General features: G+C 43.8%; 1 protein-coding gene across 1 annotated transcript in view; it reads right to left on the bottom strand.

Moving 5' to 3' along the window:
- The window catches only part of ARK2N (arkadia (RNF111) N-terminal like PKA signaling regulator 2N), an 80865-nt gene extending 72617 nt beyond the window's left edge, over positions 1 to 8248 (bottom strand). Inside the window, exon 1 of the mRNA XM_084628957.1 lies at positions 8088 to 8248. The gene's annotated coding sequence lies outside the window, so the exon portion shown is untranslated. The remainder of the gene's footprint in view (positions 1 to 8087) is intronic.
- Positions 8249 to 17312: the final 9064 nt, after the last annotated feature.

The raw sequence follows: 17312 nt of genomic DNA, 5'->3' as shown, positions 1-17312 counted from the left end.
GTTGCTCCTCAGTGGTCCAGCCAGGGCACCTATTCTTCTCAGGCTTCCAGCTTCCACCTCTCTTGGGTGGAGACCCGCATCCCTCTCCCTTCTGACCAGCTTATTTCCAGGCTGCACAGTTCCCTGACTTCACTGTATATTTCCCAGTACAGTCAGGTTGTTTGAGGACACCTGCTTGCTTTCTCTTTTGAGAAGGTTATCAGGTGCTACAGATATAAGTCACCACACAGCACTTCCCATGCAAGCCTCTTAAGGTAAAAAGCATTACAGAGAAAACACATAGAAAACAATGAAAGAACCTACTGAAATGAAAATAACCCTAAAATGAGCTCTAATAGGAACTGTCCTTCAAACCCTTCCCCTCTCCACCTGCCCACAACCAAAGGGGAGTTCTTGCAGTTACCAATTCATCACAGCTTCAGCTCAGAACAAGCACCCGGCCCTTCCAACCCTCCACTAAGGATTGGGACCCTCCATGGATCAGGGTCCTGTCCATTTGCTGGATGAGGAAGAAGGCCTTGAGCCAGTTTAAAACCAGGCTTATTTATCCACAAACCCTTTCTTTGCCCGCTGGGCCCTGGAGAATCCAGTTTGAACTAGTATATGCAGACCTCTCCAGAGGGGTGGCTTCAAAAGGTTGATAGGAGAAAGTATATTAACATCCCCGACTACGGAAGGTATATACAATGCCACAACACATATATAATTGCATTTTTAATACAACGTACCTCAGAGATATTAACCCTAATTCAATAAATTTTACCTTAATTCCATAAAATTTATTCAGGATAATACAGAATATTGTCAGTCTGTCACAGGGAGCAACAGCCAACTATAATCGCGCCAACTTTCTTGCTAGCTGTACCTGCAAGCTCTGCTACAGAGTTTAGCATGAAAATATTGCTGCAGCTTCATTCAGTGAAATTAACACGCATTGCTACACTGTGCTTTTATCATTAACCCCCAAGGTTTTAATATTATAGAAGAGAATAAACAACTGCAATACTTCCTTTACTTTTCCTCTTAATTAAAGTGAACTAGTGCTAGTGAAAGGTGCTACCTTGACAGTCTGGAGACAGGGTTTGCTACAGGCACTGTCAGCGTCCTCAGACTAGCCTGCAGTGTGCTTGACCTCACTCTCCTCTCAAATATGTTAATTTAGATATTAAATACTTCTCATTTATCAAATGTTAAAGTCAGTCATAGCATGTTTTTTCCCCCCAAAGGTCAGTTTCTGCTTCACTAAAGACAAAGAAAAGTCTTCTCTTTGCAGCTATTTTGCTGAATGCCTCTAGTCTTGTCAAAGGTGCCTGACTGGCTACAAGTGTTAACGGAGGCAACCTATTAGATCTAGTCCATCTAACAGCAATGGTATTATATATTCAACAGGTAACTCATACCATCTCTTTAGGTTACGAGTTTATCCAAAATGCCTTATACTGAAAGTCAACTTGCATATTGTTTGTACTGAACTTGTAGTATTAGGGTTTTTTAAATTATTGCCCTGTACCAATGCCCAATGTCAACAGTCCTTATCAGTGATCATCTAAAGAGGAAGAAGAGAAACTCTGCATAAAGTAGAAAGTTTGGATCAAACTGCTTTGAGGCCCTGTATTTTTTCTGTGGGAGATTCCACACAGTTTATAGAAAATATTACATTAAGTGAGCTCACTTAAAATATTTTAACTTCAGCCACAGTGACAAGCATACGCAATCAGTAGTCAGTCTCCAATCCCCCTCCTGTACTCACCACCTCTTTCCCTAAGAGGCTGTGCCAGTTCTTGCTATACAGTCATCTTGAATTCCCTGGGAAAGCATTCTCAGAAAAGACAGAACTGGCAGAGTGAAGTGGGTGGACTGGAAGCTGACAACTGATTAGAAAGCCAAGATAAAACTGAGAAGTCTAGTAGTCTTAAACTGTTTTCCTGCTAACGAATGTCAGCCTGATTTCCCAGCATTACCAGAGATGGATATCAGCATTATGACAAACTAATATAGGGTACATTTAAATATTGGAATAATTGCTTAAGCAAAATAGACAATTATCTAACTTAGAAAAAGAGTGCAATAGCAATTGTAATCTATCATTTAGAGTGGATTGAGTCAGGCCTCCTTGGGCATATTTCCAGCTCTGCCACTCGCTTTGTAAACTTGGGCAAGTCACTTAACTGCTTCACCTCAGTTTACCCAAAATGGAAACAGTAATGTCAGCTTCTGTGAAAGGAAGCCTTGTACAGTTTTATCAATGACTAAAACTCAAGACCATTGATAAACACTGATGGAGCAGGCTGGGATAGGAGTTAAATTTCCCATATGTGATCAGGTTACGCATGTCCACCTTTCTGGAAAGTTTAAGAAGGTACAGAGAAACAATGTCTATAGGATACTATTAGAAAAGGAGAATTTCACCATAAATACCCAAAGCCATAATTTCAGTAACCTCTTGAAATTAAAGTGGTGCAAATGTAAATTTGAAAGTGTCTTAAATACACACACTGATACCTACATCTAGCCTTAAATAAATACCTGTTATTTGTGATTAAAAGTAGCCTGATGTAAACATCATAACAATTTAAGATTTCTCCACAAAGATTGAGCATCAAGAGAGGCATAGTATATCTGTGAAAGTAAATATATTATGCTAAGTGAGTTATGCATATTCTGTTTGAAAGGCAGCTACACAATTAAATTCAGAGAAAACAGAGGATAATGGACCACCCTGGATCTGAACTCAACCCACTGCATGCCCATGGGCGTATTATTTGACCTTCCTGTGCCTCAGGCAACCCATCTGTAATTGAGTAAGAGCAACATCTCACTAACTCAGATGTTGTGCCTAGTTTTTAATCTTGAATGAGTAAAATTACTATATAAGCGTCAAAAATCTAAGCGAAATAAGGTAACAATAATACAATTGTGTTGGCCTCTTCAGTTATGAAAAATGTATTACAGATGCGTGTGAACAGGGGAACGTATTCTAAGAGAACACCGGACTGGGAGCAAGGAACTATTTAGTTTTAATCCTGGCTATAACACTGGCCTGGACTTCATCTATGCCACCAGTTCAGTTGCAACCTCTCTAGCTCAGTTTCTTACCTAACATAGGGATAATAATTCTCTATGATGAAGGTGTTACCAATACTGAAGATTATCTAATGCTACACACCAAGTATTTTTTGTTATGGATTTTTATACAAACCCCTATACTCCTCTCAATTATAACAGTACAATTAACTAAGGGAAGAAAATACTAATTTTACTGACTTGCTTTTAAGATCATGTGATTAATGACACATATATTAGTGAGAACTGAACAGCTTGGTTTGTCAGTCCACCATGGAAATCATCATCACTATAAATAGACTAAGGGAGATAACACTATTTCATTGGAGCAGGCACTAGTGCTGTGGTAGCTCAGCAACTCCTAGGGCTTTCAATACAGCTAAAAGTTAAATGCAAAACTGAAGGCCCTCTGGGTTGAATGTGGATACACGTTTTGCAATATGAACACCATTAGCTTCAAGTCTAGTCAGTCTTAACGGAGATAAAAGACTTACTACACTTGCTCAGCAGTCCCCTATCAGTATCTGCAGTTTTAGGTCACATTTTAATATTATTATGTTACAGACTCAGTGAGGTCAAATGAAGAGTATATTAAAATACAGGTTTCAGAGTAGCAGCCGTGTTAGTCTGTATTCGCAAAAAGAAAAGGAGGACTTGTGGCACCTTAGAGACTAACCAATTTAAATTGGTTAGTCTCTAAGGTGCCACAAGTCCTCCTTTTCTTTTTATTAAAATACAGACACTTTTCCTGTGACCTTTCAGTTTTAGGAACCTTAGAGGTTACTAGTATCTGTAGGTAATAAAGTGTTCAGAGAAATAAAAGTTCATTGTGTTCCTTTAAAATCTACAAGAATTTTTCAAAAACCTTCAGTTAGCAGTGTAGACGGGGGGAACTGGGTGGGGGGGATAAACACAGCCAACGGAGTTCTAACCACCTTCTTTAAGCAAATACAACCTGCAGCCACTCCTTTATACTGTAACATCTGCGGAAACTACAGGTTCAAGGGACACAGATGCTTTTGTGATGAAACTTGCATTGTCGGTGGAGCAAAGGATATGGGAGTGGTCACAATAAGACAAAAGGAAATGGGCAAGTAAGAACACAGAGCCATGAAGATCTTTAAAAACAAACAGAGAAAGCTTGAACTTGATGCAGTATAATTGGGAAGACAGTGAAGGGATTCAAAGAGGAGAGGTGTGATCAGAGCAACAGGCGAAGTTGACAGCAGGTATGTTACTTGCTGCTTTGACTAAACCATACCCTTTTTTGGATCTCTCCACTGTATCCTTCCTTCCTACTTAATCTTCAAGGCCATTCACAATTCTGTTTCTATTCTTTGTTCGTCCAGCCTTACTTCATTAACCCCCATGTCCTCTGCATTGTTGATGGTAGCCTTATCTACCAGTCTGTCAGCTTCCCACAGGTGCTTCCATGTCTTCTTTTACAATTCAGGAGGATTTACATGGCATGTGCTGTGACCACTGACTATCATGCTATTCTTAGTTGCCTGGCTGTTGCTTTGCATTTCCTTCATCATCTGTTTGTTGTACCATTTGTTTGTTATCTTATAAACTGTAAGCTCTTCAGAGCATGTAGTCTTTTTGCTGCACTTTTTACAATGCCTATTTTAGTATGAGACCAGGTACTACCACAATACAAGTAAACACAAGTAACTGTAAACACAAGTTTCAGAGTAACAGCCGTGTTAGCCTGTATTCGCAAAAAGAAAAGGAGTACTTGTGGCACCTTAGAGACTAACCAATTTATTTGTTAGTCTCTATGGTGCCACAAGTACTCCTTTTCTTTTTGTAAACATAAGGTCACTATCTTTTCCTCTTTCGAATCTCTACTCGAGACATTTCTGCTGAGATGCCTATAAGAAGTCAGCCAACTAATGATTAGTTTGAAAAGCAGATAGGGATAGCTGGCACTTATAATTAAAAAATACAAGTGTGTATATAAATAGAGATAGATAAAAATGAATCTGAACTGTTATCTTAATCTTTCTGTTCATATGCAGCTACTATATTCAGCAATCATTTTCCAGCATCTTTTCTGCCCCTCACCCCCTCATTATTCACTTAACAAAACACTGGTAATATAAGTACACTGGCATTATTATCTGATATTTTACCAGCCATTCAAGTCTCCAAGTAATAAAACCCTTCTCTGGATCAGTTTCTTTTGTAAACACCTGACTCTTCCAGATCATTAACCAAGCAGATAAACTGCTCAAGAGTACAGCACTCACATGTTGATCAAGCATGTCATTAGAGTCTTAGGAATGGTTGCTGTGTTGATTGCACCACATTTCATCTCACTGATTGGGTGATACCGATTTACTTATACATGGATCTAAACTTCATGTAGAAAAAAAAAGGTTGTGCGCTTGCTATACCCAAATCACAGAAAATCCTGTGCCACCCAAAACTTTTCAGAAGATAACAGAAATTTGATATATTTAAAGGAACACTGTTAGGTATTTCAGCAAAGATTTATGTTTGGTTGACTTTAATAGCCAAGATTCACTGATTCCAGTAAAACATTTGACACTAGCATTTCTACACAGGAGTTCTAACCGTCTTTGAAACAAAGTCAGAAACTGTGTGTTACTTATATATTAACACTAGCTATCATCAAAAGTTTGAAACTTTATAACTACGCTGTTTGAGTTATGACTTCCCAAAAAGACTACAAAGGCAAATGTGTAAACTTCTCAGAGCACAAATTATTTGGCTGATTTCTTTAAAGATTAAAAACATTTCAGAAGTATATTTAAGTTACATAGAATCAGATAGATTTAAGAATAGATTCTTCAGTATTCTGAATAAGAGTGAAGACAACTTTGGAAAAGTCTGTCCAAAAATGCCAGAATTTATAACAATGAGTAGGACCAAAAAGAAAAGCTCAAACATTAGAAAATGTCATCTGAAATATATTCAACAGCTTATGCTATGTCTACACTAGAGAGCTACAGCGGCACAGCTGTTCCAATGCAGCTGCACCACTGTAAGATCTCTCATACAGCCACTCTATGCCAAGGGGAGAGAGCTCTCCTATCAACATAATTAAACCACCCCCAACAAGCGGCAGTAGCTATGTCAGCAGGAGAAGCGCACACCACCACTTATGCCAGCATAATTTATGTCGCTCTGGGTGCTATTTTTCACACTCCTGACTGACATAAATTGCTGGCATACGTAGTAGTGTGCACTTATGGCCATAGTGTCTTTCTTACACCAAGCAGGACAGTGAAGTTTTATTTACAGTATTTTTAAAAGGTCTTTCTACTTAAAGCTTCAGTGACAAGTCCTACTGTCACTCAGTAGAAACTCCTATTAAAGTCAATGGGAGATTTGCCTAAGTAAGGAAAACACAATTTGAACTCATCATAAACTCTCGAATTGGAACTTTTGCATAAATTTAGATAGGTCTATTATTTATTACATAAATTAGGCATACATTTGTCTCCAGGGGCTTTTCAAACAAAACATATTATGGTATTAGATTATGTAAATTTCTTTCTAGAACTATTTAAGTTAAGAAACCAAAAATGTGCTTCCCAGCATTGTCAAAACAGATTCAGTGAACTAGAGTAATCAAATTACAACAGATTATGGGGCTATAAAGGCAACTGGAAAACTTGAGAGTTGAGCTTTTAAGTCAGGACATGAATGAACACAAAACATCACATCAATGCTCACTGGCACTAACCTAGTAAACCTGAACACCAGGAACCATTATTTCAGTTACCCCTATGTATTCTTTCTGTCCACAATAATATTAATTAAAAAAAAACATGGTAAGTAAGATCCCTAAAGGTAGATGGGATGAGCATAAGAGTTTATAACTAGAATGACAGGCAGCAGAGCTGGAGTGGTGGGGGGGGGAGTAGGACGTGACCACTTTTTGACTGAGCCAAACCTGAGGGCGCTTTGACCCCACACTCCAGGTTGCAACGCCACTCAGGACACTCCTGTGTCATGATGGAGGGGCAGCTGAACCAAATCTGAGTGAATGGCATTCCCACCTGGCACACGGGGTTGCGGCAGCACTCAAGTTTGCACCGGGGTCACAATGCCACCCACTCCAATTTGGCCCAGTTGCCCCTCCATCATGATGGAAGGGCAACTGGGTCAAACCTGAGTGGTGCTGCAACCTCACATGCCAGACTGCAGCATCACTGGTTCAAAATTTGGAGAGGATGGGTGTAGGGACTCATGGGCCAGAGGACCAGGCTGCTGGGGTGCCTGAGAGAAAGAGAAAGGTCAGGCAGAGAAGCAAATTCTATTGGCCCCCACTTCAAACGGCACTCCACAGCCTGGACTGGAACAAATCCCGACACACTAAAGGTCTCTACTGGGCTTCTCTTGAAACCAGAAGTGAGGTGCTGCACTCCCACACTTCCCGCCATGTGGTAGAATGGGCGGGGGAGGGGGGGAGAGAGAGAGATACACCTAAGGGCTCCTGAAAGCCGCCCCAGAAGCTATAAAGTTTTTAAGAGTCACCCCCTGGTGCGCTGAACTGCATTTCCCGGAGCTCAAGGGTGCGGATGTGACCTCCCGCCAGGGGGCCCGGCCTTCACACGGGCACTGGGGTGCTGGAACCACCCCTGAATCCCACCCCCACGCAGAATTCACCCGGCGCCTTGGCACCAGAGCCGGGCCCCTCCCGCCCGCGCACTGAGCCCGCGCTGCGCACTCTAAGGCCGCAGGCCCCTCCCGGCATCCCTTCGGGGCCCAGCCCGCTGCAGCGCGCCGGGACCCGGGCCCGGGCCCGGCCTCACCTCACGGGCTTCCTCCGCGGCCCGGAGAGGGGGAGACGCGGATCCCACCCGAGGCCGCGCCTCCTGCCAGTCCCGGCGCGCTGGGGGCGGGTGTACGGGCCTCTTCCGCCCAGCCCGGCCTGACGCGAGGGGCGGGGGGGGGGGGCAGCGAGCCCGGCTCCTCCGAGAGCGCAGGCCGCGCGGGCGGGTCCCCCGAGACTGGCCCGAGCCCCCAGCGGCTGAACGCGCGTCGCTCACCAGTGCCAGCGCCGCCGCCGCCACTGCGGCTCCTCCTCGCCTCCCCCTCGCGGGGGAGCAGCTCGGACATGGGGGGCCGAGGCCGGGTCGCCGCCGCCGCCGCCTGCCCCGCTCCCCGCCCTGAGCGCCACCGAGAGAAAATGTCACCGGAGGCCGCTCGGCTCCGCTCGCGGCGTCACTTCCGGCGGCCGGGACCGGGCTGCCGCCGAGCGCCGTGCCGCGCACAGAGCGACCCCGCCGCTGGCCCCTGCAGCGCCACCTGGCGGCCCGCCCCCGCCGCGCCTCCCCCCTGCCCCGCAGGAACGGGAACCGCCCCCAGCCCGGCCCCCGAAGAGTGGGAGCCGGCCGAGCCCCCCCCCCACCCCCGCCAGGGCCCCATGGGGATGGGGGAGCAGCCGGAACCCTTCCTTCCAGGGCCCCATGGGGAAAGGAACCAGGGAGACCCCGCTCCTCTGGGGAGTCGGGGGGTAATCCAGAGCCTCCGACCTAGGGTCCCGTCCAGAGGGATGGGAGCCAGAGCCTCTTCCCAGTCCCGCTTCTCTCCCCCCCTCGAAGAGACCCGGAGCCTCACCTGTCAGCTCCCTCTGGGGCCCCATGGGAAGGGCTTTGGTATCACCCTCTGGCAAGGCAGGGCAGCCCTGGCAAGCCCCTGATGGATGGGGCTGAAAGAGACGGGCTAGACACAAACCAGTTAACTCTGCAGCCCCATGCTCACGGGGGGTGTCCAGGGCCGCCAGGCTCAGGCAGGGCCAGGCTGGAGGTGCCCTCTGTGTTGTTAGCGACACATGGGAAAACAGAATGTTTGAAGTAAAATGTTTCAGGGGTTCCGGCTGCGGAACGTTCCGGACCTTTGCAGTATCTCGTGCAACCTTCCAGATTTTTTGCGATCGACATTTTCTTTGAACCGCCTCGAATCTTGTCAGCCAGAGCCTCGTGGGTGCGTAAGGGGCAGGACCCTGCCAGTCAGTCAGTGAGATACGGAGTGAAGTGAGAGCCCAGCTGCAATATTGTGTAATTGTGAAAGTACTTTGGGGTTTAAGACTTGAAGAGAGTAAATACAGACTAATAAAGGACTATTTAATGAGACACCAGAAATAACTATTGAACCCTTATCTAAGCAACAATATAAAAGAAATACTGTTACTCCTTTTGCCATGCTTAACACATAATGTTTGATAACTTTCTAAGACTGCGGAATATAGACTTTTGTTCTCCCTAATACGGTCTGTTTTTCCCCATAGAAAATAAAAGATGACCCCAAAGAAGCTTTCACATGCTCAATATAGGAAGCAAAAAGTTCAGCTGCGATCTCATTTGAAGCAAGGGGCAAATTTGATGGGAAAATATCTGAAACAGAACAACACAGACTGGGCTTTAGGCCAGGGGTGGCTAGACTGAGAAGGAGCCAGAATGTACCAATGTACATTGCCAAAGAGCCACAGTAATACAGGAGCAGACCCCACACTCACCCCGCCAGGCCCAGCACCTCCTGCCCGCTGGCACCCCTGCCGATCAGCACCTCTCCCTCCCTCCCCGTACCTCCTGCCCACCGTGATCAGCTGTTTCGCAGTGTACAGGAGGCTCTGGGATAGAGCGGGAGGAGCAAGGGCACGGGGGAAGGAGTGGGAGGAGCAGGCTCAGGGGAAGGTGTGGGGGCCTTGGGGGAATGGGTGGAGTGGGGGCAGGGCCTAGGGTTGAGCAGTGGAAAGTTAGCAACTGTAGTTCCAGCCCTGGAGTCAGCACATATGCAAGGAGCCACCTATTAACGTCTGAGGAGCCTTGCAGCTCTGGAGCCACAGGTTGGCCACCCCTGCTTTAGGCAATAGTGAGCGTCCCAGTGCAGAAGAAATTGAGGAGCAAAGTGTAAATTATGGAAGTCTTATTACTAAGGAATTAGCAGATTTACCTGATAAGGAATAGAAATGTGAGGAAAGTGATGAAGAATCGTCCAGTTTTCCTGGCGATGTAAAGGAGAGTGATGATAAAGAAAAATCTGGTTTACATGAAAAGGAGAGAAACAATAGAGAAGAATCAGCCTCGCATGATGACAGAAACAGCAGTGAGAAAAATTACACCCCACAAATCGATACATCAGGTCCTGCTTTATGGCCAGAAATCCTGAACTCTGCCGCTACTGATCATAAAATTTTGAAGGGGCTGGGCAAATTCAAGGATATGATGTTTCCAGTAAATGAGCAGAAGCGACACTTCTCAAAGTCACACTGTGAAAGAGTGCTCAAGAATGCTAAGAAACTGAATCGGCATTAACTAGTTTACTCAGAATCAATAGACAACGTGTTCTGTTTTTATTGCAAAATATTTGACAAGAATGCCAAATGATTGCTTGTGCTTTCGGGGTACAATTACTGGCATAACTTAGCTGATGCTTTGAAGCAACATGAAAAGGCATCTGGCCATTTTATGGCCTACTCCAAATGGATGGCGTTCCAGTCCAGGTTCAAGCTGAATAAATGCGTAGATCCAGAAAACCAGCGCATTATTAATGTAGAAACCCAGCTTTGAAGGAACGTGCTCAAGCTCTGATCTCAATTACCCTCTTCCCTGCAAAGAATAATTTGCCTTTCTGGGGTTTGGATAAGTTGTTCACGGAACATAATGGTAATTTCCTCAGTTTAGTAGCGCTCCTTGGGAAATATGACAATGTCATGCGTGAGCACCTGCATTGAGTAGTTCGTAAAGAAGCTATCGACCATTACTACAGCAAAACAATTTGTAAGCAGGGTCTGAATGAGTTCTTTCCTGACAGCTAGTTGGGGAAAAGGAGAGACTTGGACAAACTGGAGAAATGGTCTGAAGTAAATAGGATGAAATTCAATAAGGACAAATGCAAAGCACTCCACTTAGGAAGGAACAATCAATTGCACACATACAAAATGGAAAATGACTGCCTAGGAAGGAGTACTGCAAAGAGAGATCTGGAGGTCCTAGTGGACCACAAGCTAAATATGAGTCCACAGCGTAACACTGTTGCCAAAAAAGCAAACATCATTCTGGGATGTATTAGCAGAAGTGTTATAAGCAAGACACGAGAAGTAATTCTTTTGCTCTACTCTGTGCTAATTAGGCTTCATCTGGAGTATTGTGTCCAGTTCTGGGCACCACATTTCAGGAAGGACAATGTGGACAAATTGGAGAGAGTCCAGAGAAAAGTGACAAAAATGATTAAAGGTCTAGAAAACATGACTTATGAGGGAAGATTGAAAACACTGGGTTTGTTTAGTCTGGAAAAGAGAAGAATGTGAGGGGACATGATAACTGTTTTCAAGTATGTAAAAGGTTGTTACAAGGAGGAGGAAGAAAAATTGTTCTTCTTAACCTCTGAGGATAGGACAAGATGCAATGGGCGTAAATTGCAGCACGGGAGGTTTAGGCTGGGCATTAGAAAAAACTTCCTAACTGTCAGGGTGGTTAAGCACTGGAATACATTGCCTAGGGAGGTTGTGGAGTCTCCATCATTGGAGATTTTTAAGAGCAAGTCAGACAAACACCTGTCAGCGATGGTCTAGATAATACTTAGTAATGCCATGAGTGCAGGGGACTGGATTAGATGACCTCTCAAGGTCCCTTCCAGTCCTATGATTCTATTAATGTTATTGTCTTTATTGTATGAGTAAAGGGGAGCAAAACTGTGCTTAACCTGTCCCAAATAAGGAGGTCACCCTCAGCTGAAAGGACCTCGTTAAGCCAGGGGCTCGAACGCCAGACCCCGATGAAAGTAACAGGGGTGAGGAGGAGACATGTTTCCCAGCTAGGAGGTGTGGACTCTCCCTAAGGGTCCACGGTCTGGTTTAACCTGTTCCTCCCCACTTTTCAAAGATAAAGCTAAATAGGCTCCATTAGGAACCTTTTGTTATTTTAAGTGCTCAATAAGAGCTGACATCACTTGTGCAGGGACAGTGTTTCTGCCCAGCCTGTTAAGAGCTAAAAATCACTAAGAGCTGACAAAAAGAAAGCTCTACACGAAAGCTCATGAAAGCTTATGCTCAAATAAATTTGTTAGTCTCTAAGGTGCCACAAGTCCTCCTTTTCTTTTTGTGGATACAGGCTAACATGGCTGCTACTCTGAAACCTAAGAGCTGACAGTCACTAAGAGACTGACCTGCAGAGGTCACAGCAGAGAGGCAGATGGCAGCAGAAGGCGAGCAGTCAGCTGGCGGGAGGTGGCTTGTCATTGGGAGCAGCCAGCGAGACGCAGCTAGGAATAGCGGCTGGCAGAATGGCCAGGCAGCCAAGCAGCGAGGAACAGTGGCTGGCGAGGCAGCCAGCCAAAGCAAGCACTCAGATGGTGGAGCAATCACCTTCTTCCCCAGGTGTGAGGTGAACTCACACAGGTGCACCTCTGAACCCTTGGTCCTCACTGACCAAGGTCAACCACTGTGAGTAGGGTATGGTGAGGAAGCAGGGGCGGCGGAGAAGGGAAGGTGTGGCACAGTAAAGGAAGTTTTGGTTGTAGAACTCAAGAACATGAGACAGAAGAAATTGCCCCACACACTCTGGGGTGGGTATCCTGCTTACAGGTTTATGTTTATGAATCCTCCTTGTGGCGTTTTCCCTAATTAATGTCAGGTGAGTTCCCTCCTTTCATTAAAAGTTTCTTTTCTACACTCAGACTCTGTGCTTGCAAGTGGGAAAGTATTGCCTGTCAGAGGTGTCCAGGGGTGGTGTGTAATTTTCCCAGGTTACTGGGAGGGGGCTTGAGCCAGTTCTGTGTTGTATTGTTGAAAAGGAACCCCTAGATATTGAACCCCGCCCTGATTGCTGCTGGCTCCACCTGGCAGAAGGGTTACAAATTCAAAACAAATTGATTGACCTTATGGCAAGGAAGGTTCTTGATAACATATTGATGCGGCTTGGAAAAGTGAATTACTATGCCATAATAATGGATTGCACTCCCAACATTAGTCACACGGAAAAGATGTCATTTACAGTAAGATTTGCTGATGACAAGGATGGCTGTATCCAAGTAAAGGAACACTTAATCTGTTTCCAGTCAGTGGATGACTCTACTGGAAAAGGCTTAACAGAACTCTTCATGAACGTTTTGAATGAGAATAAAATAAAGCTTCACAACTGCCGCAGCCAAGGCTACAATAACAGCATGAATATGAAGGGAGCAAACAGTGGTGTCCTGGCAAGAATCCTTATGCTGAATTCAAAAGCTTTCTTCATGCCTTGTGGTTGTCATTCCCTCAACCTGGTTGTGTCAGATGCAGTGTCTTCTTTAGATTCAATATCTCTCTTCAAAGTACTGCAAGGGATATACATCCTGTTTTCAGCATCAACTATCAGGTGGAAAATCCTGTAGGTCATGGACAATGCTACAAATCTGACTCTGAAGCCACTAGTGACACTTGCTGGGAGAGCCGCATTGACAGTGAAAGGCCAGTGAAATACCGAGTGTCTGAGGTTTATGACACCCTCATGGAACTGCTGTAGTCAAGTAAAGCCAAGGCCAGAATCCAACACAAGGTGCAAAGCCTGGAAAACCAGATCACTGACTTCAAATATCCTGTTCCAAGTAAACATTGTAAGCAAAGCATTACAAACTCAGTTGATGGACATTGCGACCACTACTACTTTAAGGAGAAGCTGACTTAATTTCATCGTGGCCTACAGAGATAATGGATTTGAAGGTGCCATCACTGCTGCCAAAGAAATGGCGGAAAACTTAGGAGTTGAGCCTGTCTTCAAGGAAACTTGTATTCATCAGAAGAGACAGTTTGGTTATGAGGGAAGAGATGAGGTAATGGGAAGCTCGGAAGAAAAATTCAAGAGGGAGGTTTTTTGCTCACTCGTTTACACTGCTTTAGTGTCCCTTGAAGAAAGGTTTGGACAAATGAAGCACCACAAAAGGACCTGGGGGTGGAGGTGCGGGGGGTTGTATTACCTTAGTAACGTTCTTGAACAGTTGTACAGACCTTCACCAGACACGGACACATGGGGAATGGAATGTTCAGATGTCAATGATAAAGATCTCTACGTTGAACTGAACAACACCTGTCACATTTTGCAACACGGGAAGCACTCTCCACCCCAGGTTCTCCAATTCATTCATGATGCAGAGCTGAAGCACACTTTTCCAAATGTGTGGATAGCTTTGAGGATTCTGCTCACACCGCCAGTCACAGTCGTGAGTGGTGATCGCTACTTTTCGAAGCTCAGGCTCATTAAAACATATATTCGGTCGATGATGGCCAACAAGAGATTGATGTCGCTTGCTATTTTATCACTTGAAAAATGATAAAAAGTCTTTGGATCTCTCTGACGCTGTGCTTCAGTTTGCAACCAAACCAAAAATCAAGTGCATACTAGGGAAACAGAATACATACTTCCCTGTGGAGCTTTCTAATGGCCTCTCCTGGAATTATTCCCCTTAAAGTCATTGTGTAAGGGAGGAAAAAGGCATACAAAGATCAACATTGATTTGTTACAAGAGCTCCATGACACAGCAGCATCTAGAGATACCCATTCAAGTGCTCAGGAAGCAAAACATTCCTTAAAGTAAGGTGGGACACCTTTAAGACCCTTCCAATTCATACTAACTTGGTAAGGAAAAGCACCAATGATGCCGTCATCAGTAAGTTCACACAGGCAATATCAGACTGATATTTTGCACACCTCATTGATACAAGCTGCAGAGTCCTTAGCCAAGAGCAGGAGTCTTAGAAACTGCTTTAAAAATTAAAGCCAAGCAAGTCAGATTTGGTTTTAGATTTAGATCTTAAAACCTGTCTCATATAATGTCTTACTAATAATCCAGAAAAGGGTGTGAACAGCACACTAGTGAAATTCACAGATGATAATTTGGGAGTCCTCTAGATTCTAAAACCTGACAGGACAGATAAAGAAATGGAGCAAGGTACAGAATTAATATATAATCTACCAAGAGATATAGTGGATTCCCCATCATTTGGTGTCTTTAAAATCAAGATTGGATGTCTTTGTGAAAGATACACGTCAGATTCATGAGCAGTTATGAGTTTGATGTAGGAGGTACTGGATTAAATTCTATGGCCTATATTATGCAGGTAGTCTGGCCTTAGAATGCATGGGCAGAAAACAAAATCTAGGAAGCAACTTGGAAAAATATACTCAGCTACTTCTGGGGAAAATAATCCAGCATACATATTCAAAAGGAGGGAGACACCTGGAATTATTAATGCTGAAAGAGATCTGGGGGTGACAGCCAAGTAGAACTACATTTGTATTGTGATATAGGGACAAAAGAAAGAGCTGATACAGGTTTGGACAGCATTCAGAAAGGCAGAGCAGGTGGTAAACCTTCATTTCTGCACAGCCATGGGGCAACAATATTACACAGCAGCACAAACATGAGGGATATAACTAGTAATAATGGGAATAAGTTAAGAAAGGGCATGTTTAGGCTGAATATCGGGATGGGAAACTTTCTGACAGAGAAAGCATAGGGCTGGGAGGCAAGCATTATTACTTGCAACTTTTAGAACTAGATTAGAAAATATAGCATGGAATAATGTGTATGCACTGCAGTAGCTGTGTTGGTCCTGGGATATTAGAGAGAGACAAGGTGGGTGAGGTCATATCTTTTATTGGACCAACTTCTGTAGGGGAGAGAGATTGAGCTTTCGCGCTTACACAGAGCTCTTCAGGTCTGGGAAACTGAAGAGTCTGGGGCACTCTGAGTACATTTCCCAGACCAGAAGAGCTCTGTATGAGCTCGAAACTTCATTTTAACATTAGCTAGCTAAAGGGAGGGACATGACATCCCCTAGGTAGACACCCCAAAATAGGATTGCCAAAGGAGGTCTTTTTAAAGAAAAAAATTGGAGGATAGCGTTTCAGCACTGCAATGCCAGGAAAGGGTATTTAAGTAAGTAATAACTGGAAGATATAGCACAAAACTTGCATTTACAGAGGATACTGAAACCCAATTTGCAACACTCACACTAGCTACTCAAGAACACTAGAAGAAAGTTAACTAAGCCTTCATAATAGATGATCACAGTGAGTATAAAATAAGGTCACCTCTAAGCACCAGAGTGAAAGCTCATCTCTAAAGAAAGATATAGTTAAGTGCTTGATACCAAGATACAATCCTAAATTTGAACCCCTTTTCCGATGGAAGTCTCAATCATGCCGACCCTCCCTTCCTGATCATTGCACTTAGGTAGAAGCCACTTCAAAATTGCTCATTGTTAGACCTCCAAAAACTAATTCTGGGGGGTAACAGTTCCCAATCCAAGACCTGGACTTCAGTAAAGAGCCCTCTCTACCGGAGAATGACTTTTAAAAACCATACCCAAATTGAACAATTAGAGATCTCTATCGTCATGTTACTAAGCACCACCTAGAATAGAAATACACACATCTTCCCCACTCTCCTATTGTAAAAAGAAGTCACATTTAAAATATGCATTATTTTCCCAGTTTAGTCATAGGTCCCCGAAAGTCTGAAGTCTTAAATGCACAATTAAAATCCATCTAAAATTTCAAACCACTCTGCTATTTTTCTCACAATAGACCACACTCAAATTAGGCTACAACCTCTTTCATACCCACAACCTAGTTCTTCTAAGAAAAGAAGAAAGGAAAAACAGCAAAGGCCTACCTGTTGCGGTTTTATACAATCCCAGTATTTAGCTAATTAACTGACTGGACTAGTAAATTAGCATGAGGGTATATGAGGAACATCTATCAGCTTAGACTACTAGGGGATGTGGTGTTTTAAGATGTTCACAAATTTCAGTGGCTGAATTACTCATGGGTAGCTGGAAGTAGTGTTAAAAGTTCTATCTACAATTCTTTAGGAATACCAGGAAAAGTCTGAGTCTCTAAGTCATGAACAAGAAATGAAGTTCAGTGCATCGCGGTCATAAACTCAAGAAGTAAGTCTGCTATGCCACAAGAATAGTAAGTCTTGCCATAGTAATACTTGCCATAGTAAGTCTGCTTTGCCACACAAGAAGACAACAAGAAGTAGTAGAGTATTACAGTGAGGAGATATTCAGCTAAAACAGCTGAGCGAGAGAAGAAATTCTGGATTTTTCAGTTTAAACAGATATTTGTTGGTAAATCCTAGTTTATTTTCTGATTTTGTGGAAGAAACACTTGAGTTTGTGAAATGGAAGTTCTAGTTATGCTAAGCCAAATTTATCTCTAAGATCATTTTACTGAAGACAATGTAACTTCAAAGTGCAAAAAAGAAGAAAAAAGTTTCTAAATCCA

Source organism: Lepidochelys olivacea, assembly GCF_965140295.1.
Source record: "Lepidochelys olivacea isolate rLepOli2 genome assembly, chromosome: 5".
Classification (NCBI taxonomy): domain Eukaryota; kingdom Metazoa; phylum Chordata; order Testudines; family Cheloniidae; genus Lepidochelys; species Lepidochelys olivacea.
Note: the sequence above shows the minus strand (reverse complement) of the source record. Positions and strands in the feature narration are given on the sequence as shown.